Source organism: Oryctolagus cuniculus, chromosome X, assembly GCF_964237555.1.
Source record: "Oryctolagus cuniculus chromosome X, mOryCun1.1, whole genome shotgun sequence".
In the NCBI taxonomy this organism is placed as follows: Eukaryota; Metazoa; Chordata; class Mammalia; order Lagomorpha; family Leporidae; genus Oryctolagus; species Oryctolagus cuniculus.
The window spans coordinates 24,854,052-24,860,051 of record NC_091453.1 but is presented as its reverse complement, the minus strand read 5'-3'; positions in this window follow the sequence as shown (position 1 = coordinate 24,860,051).

Below are 6,000 nucleotides of genomic sequence, written 5' to 3'. Positions count from 1 at the left end.
ATTCTGAGATATCCCTGAGAATGAGGCATCAAGTAGGGCCAATGCATAGGTGGTCAGCACTGTAGTATTTCTATGTACTGTTCCAAATTCCAGTTCTCTAAAGGTTACTAACGACCAAAAAGGTTTTTTAATATAAAAGTCCTCCATTGACAATAAATATCCTTGGCTCCCTTTCCAGCTATGCCACCTCTCTCTTCCACTTCACAGCCTTACCTTCACCCAGAGTCAGCCACGCTCTCTGTGCACCTCCCATTCCTCAGCCCACTCCACTCCCTGTGCTATTGCTGCACAGAGATTCCGCTCGTTGTTGTTACTAGCCACTGTCCACGTGGTAAATCCACTTATGCATTCTCGTAACACTCGATCGTGGCAGCATTTGACACTGTTGACCACATCTGCATTGAAATGTGCCCCTTCTTTAGCTTCTGTGTCCAGTTCCTAGTTGTCTCCCTTTCTTTTTCAATCGCCATTGCTAGTTTACCCTCTTCTACCCAATCTAAATAGTGGATCCCCTAAGAACTCTGGAGACTCTCTCTCAGAGCCTGACTTGTCCCACTTTTTCCTTTTTCCTTGGCAATGTCATCTATCCGTGGTGTCAAATATCATCCAGGTGTAGCTGACTCAAAACTGTGTGTCCCTAGCCAAAGCCTCCCTTTGTAAGCCTCTGTTCCACTTATTCCATTACTCATTCCACTTCTCCACATTGATGTCTCCCAGGCATCTCAAACTCAACATGTTCAGAATGATACTTTCACAGGTTGATCAACCTGCTCCCCTTTCAACCTCACCTGTCTCATAAAATGACAGCACTCTCTACTTACTCATTCCAGAAACTTCAAAGCCAACCTTGACATTTCTTTTTCCTTCCTTCTTCACATCCAATTGGTCATAAAGCTTCAAATTCATCTCAAATCTGATACCTTCAACTCCCTTTGTTTAGTATCCTCTCTTTTTGTTTTGTCCATGGCTGGCTCATTTTGGTTTTTCAGATCGCAACCTGGAGGGGTCTTCCTTAATCACTCCATCTAAGGCAAATCTCTCTCAGTGTTGCTCCAGATCCATTACTCTGTTGATATCCCTCACAGTATTTATCACAATCAGTAATTATCTTTATTCATTTGTGTATTTGTTTACCATCTTTTTACCCAAATGGAATGTAGTAGCTATATACCCAGCAGCTGGTATGGGACCTGATACAATAGGAACTTAACAGATACCAGCTGGATGAATGAAAAAAGTGTTTCTGCGGTAAGGGTAACTTGACTCTGATAAGCAAATATGTCCTATAGTATACTGTACTATCATTAGGAATGATATAGGTCAAATGCCTTGTTAAGATGATCTTACGGTTTTTCTCTTTTGATCAATTAGTATGGCAAATTATATTAATATGCTCTCCAATAGTAAACCCTTCTTAAGTTTCTAGATTCAGTGCTGTTTGCTTATTGAGTGTCGTTATTTTAATGCACTGATGGATACTCTTGTTCAAGCCCATATAACACTAATACATAAACCTCACAGAGACGCTTAGAATCTCACTGTAGCCCAGTCATATTAATTAATATTGCTTTGGTTTTAATCTGCTCAGGTTTGTTCCCTTGGAAACTCGGGTTGAAATTTGGTTCTCTCTGTAATAGTGTTGGATAGCAGGACTAGAAGTATAGCTCGAGTGGCTCTGCTTCGTGTATCTCTCAGCCTCCTCCTGAGACCAGCGGACTAGCCCAGGAGTATCCTTCCCACGGGGACATTGGAAGAGCAAACATGCAAGTTCAATCACACAAGCACTTTTTCAACTGTCTGCATGTGTCCCACCAGCTAGCATTCCTTCGGCTAAACTCGTAATCAGTGGGTGGGGAAATAGATTCCATCGCTTGATGGAAGAAACTTTGATGGTGTTACACCACAGGGGCATGGATATAGGAAGGGGCACAAATTGATGCTGTTAATGAAACCTAGCTCATAAACAAATATAATGAACAGACACATATGCTTTCATTTGATCAGCATGTGCTTTTTAAAAATAGCATCCTTTTATGTAATTTGTTTGCAACTTGCTTTTCTCAACAAAATCTTCGGGAAATATCTCTAAGTCATCTTACTTATCTCTAATTCAGTTTCAAATGACTGCATGTGATTCCATCTTCTGAATCCACTCTAATTATCTAACCATTGTTCCCTTGATGGGTATTTAATTTGTTTTCTTTTACCATATTGAACAGTACAAAAACTTCTTGACTGTCCTTACCCTCTGAAACATTTATCTCTTTTAGGTAGTTTCCCAGAGATGGATTTCTTGAGTAAAAATGTATGTGTGTGTGTGTTGTTAATTTTAACAGAAATTAGCAGGTTGTTTTTCAAATAAGGCTTAAATGCTTCACTTTTAGAAGCAATTTACGCCATCTTCCCTACATTGCTGCCCAGAAGAGGTGGCACTGTTCTTTATTAATCTTTGTCACTCTGCTGTGTACAAAGTGATGCTCCATTGCTTCTTCACTCTTCACTTCTCTGCTCGTGAACTTGAGCACATTTTCATGCAATTTTGCTGTTGAAATTTACACTTATTACTAGTCTGTTTATACCCCTTTCTCAGTTATTTTGATTTGTTTCTAATTTTATTATCAACTTGTAAGAGCTCTTCGTATGAAATATTAGACTTTGATTGCCTTTTTGGATTATGTTTTTCAATGTCTTTTTTTTCGCTGATTTTTATGGCACTTTTTTTAAATCAAAAAGTTTTGTTTATTACTATTTTTACTGTTTAAATATGTATTGAATCTAATGGTTCTAGAAACTCTGGTACTACAGCTAGGCCAATGTAATGATCAGGAGGTTGAGTAGGGAGTAGAGTCATCTTTTGACACTGCTTAGAGTAGGGAGAGGAAATGGGGTGTATCATTTATACCTGAACAAAATCAAAAAAGAAGAAAGAGCACCGGGAAGTCACGAGTAAAGGACGTGTAATGAGGCCCCAACAACCATTAACCAACAGAAAAGCAAAACCCTGCTTGGGTTAAATACACCTTAAGTAGGAGCTGAGGGAAAACATTGCTGTAGGTTCCTAGGGCTTTTGTAATGAAGTATCACAAACGTGGTGGTTTTAAACAACAGAAATCTATTGTCTCACAGTTCTGGAGACTAGAGGTCCAAAGTCAGGGTTTCAGTTGGGTTGAGTTTTCTCTGGAGACTCTGATAGACAGTCGGTCCCATGCCTGTCTCCTAGCTGTTGGTGGTTGCCAGCAGTGCTTGGTATTCCTCGGCTTATAGATACATCACTCCCATCTCTGCCTCTAGCATGCCATGGTCTCCTTCCCTGTGTGTCTGCACATGGTCTTCTTCTAAGGACACCATTTAGGGATCACACACTAATTTAATTTTTAAAAGATTTCTTTATTTATTTCAAAGGCAGAGCTACAGAGAGAGAGAGAGAGAGAGAGGTCTTCTATCCGTTGGTTCACTCCCAAGATGGCTGCAACAGCCAGAGCTGGGCCTGTCCGAAGCCAGGACCCAGGAGCTTCTTCCCGGTCTCCCAAGCAGGTGCTGGGGCCAAAGGACTTGGGCCATCTTCTACTCCTTTCCCAGGCCATAGCATACAGCTGAATCGGAAGTGGAGCAGTCGGGACCTGAACTGCCGCCCATAAGGGATGTCAGCACTGCAGGCGGCGGCTTTACCCACTACACCACAATGCCAGCCCCACACACTAATCTATTATGTCTTTTTCATAACTGATTACACCAGCAAAACTCCATTTCCAAATAAGGTGACATTCTGGGATTCTGGGGTTCTGGGTGGATATGGATTGCGGGGAAATAGTATTCAAACCAGTGCATTCTGCTGTCTGTCTGCCCCTCTCAAAAACTTTACATCCATGAGACAGGTGTTTGGCATAGTGCTTGGGATGCCCAGCTACCGTATCACACTGACTGGGTTGGAGTTCAGGCCCCACTCTGAATTCCAACTTCCTACTAATATGCACCTTGGTGGGAGATGGCTCAAGTAATTGAGTCCCTGCCAACCACATGAGAGACCCAGATTGTGTTCCCAGCTCATGGCTTCAGCCTAGCAGAGAACCAACTTTGCAGGTCTTTGCGGAGTGAACAAGCAGATGGGAGGTAGCTCTAACTTTGTCTTTCTGCCTTTCGAATGAATAAAAGTTCATTACATCCCACATATAAAATATATCCTCAAAAGTCTTAACTCCTTCCAGAATTAACTCTAAATTCAAAAAAAAAAAATCTTATCACCTCAAAAATTTCCAAAAATCTCATCATCTAACTCAGGTATGGATGAGACTCAGTCTGGCTCATCCTGGGGCAAAATTCTTCTCCATCTGTGAACCTGTGAAACTAGAAACAAATTACTTCCAAAATATAGGCAAAGGATAGACTTTCCCATTCTGAAAGGGAGAAGATGATCATAGAACCTCGTAGCCTCTCAGTGCAAAGCCTCATTCCACAGGTCCCACCAGTGGGGGTCCTTGACACAAACAGAGCAACACAATCAGCTGCCACTTTCAACTGTACTTTCACTATATGTACGTTTTTTAATATGTGTACCCAAATATACATAGCTTTTCCTTTATAGCTTCTGTGTTTTTAATGTTAGTTGGAAATATTTCCCCTGACCTTTTATTTTACATTCTCCTAATTTCTCTAAGCATTGGACTTTTTTAATGTTACATTTGTATTTTAAATGTTCTAAGATTTTTTTTATTTCACTAACAAAGGAATCTATTTTATTTTTCCAGATGTATATCCAATTGTAATGCACCACTTATTTTAACAAATCCATTCTTTTCCTAAAATTTGGTTTGAACTATGACTTTTGCGATTTGTTAATTTCTCATCTACACTGGAACATAATTCTTGATTCTCTATTGTCTTCCATTGATCACCTTGCATTTTCTGATGTGACTATCATATTGATTTAATAAAACTGTCTTTTTTATATGTCCCAATACTTAGTAAAGCAAGTTTCCCATCCCTGGTTACATTTTTCTAAATATGTCCTTTTTATGCCCCAAGAGTCCATGTGACTGGATAAACTAAGAATATGGAACCACACTATCCAATTGGTGGCTCCTAGTTTCAGTTAAATTGATTGAAATCAAACAATTTAAATTAATTAACATTAAAATTAATTAAAATTAAAAATTCAGTCCTCACTTGCACTGGTCACTCTCAAGTGCCCAACAGCCATGTGTGGCTAGTGGTTATCACATCAAAGAGCTCAGAGGTTGAACATTTCCATGCTGGCAGGAAATTCTATTGGAAAGTACTTTCTTTAGAGTACCTCACATTTTCCTGTTTCCAAGAATGGGTCTTCAGTGCAAACTCTTCCTTTAATTTGGGTTGCATACTTATTTTCTTCTCTTTATTTTTCCAGGGTGAGGGGAGAGTAGTGGCGATATTAACACCTCTCTATAGGCCATGCAAGGCCCTTCCTTCATTTTGTTCATCTTTAAATGGGGGGAGTTCTTGAAAGGGCCACCACTTAATGTGAAGACTATTTCTGGGCTGGCGCCACAGCTCACTAGGCTAATCCTCCACCTGTGGTGCTGGCACCCCCGGTTCTAGTCCCGGTTGCTCCTCTTCCAGTCCAGCTCTCTGCTGTGGCCCAGGAAGGCAGTGGAGGATGGTCCAAGTGCTTGGGCTTCTGCACCCGCATGGGAGACCAGGAGGAAGCACCTGGCTCCTGGCTTCGAATCAGAGCAGTGCAGCCATAGCAGCCATTTGGGGGGTGAACCAGTGGAAGGAAGACCTTTCTCTCCGTCTCTCTCTCTCACTGTCTAACTCTGCCTGTCAAAAAAAAAAAAAGACTATTTCTGTTGCCAGTCATGACAAAGCAACTGGAAATGGATTTGTCTTCCCATCAAAACAAACATAACATTGAATAAAATGTAGGAGACAACAGCTTCCAAGCACTGGACCACAGGCAGTACAGGAGTGTGATCTTTGAGGGACATGAAACTCATGAGGCAAGCCGGCACCCCGGCTCACTAG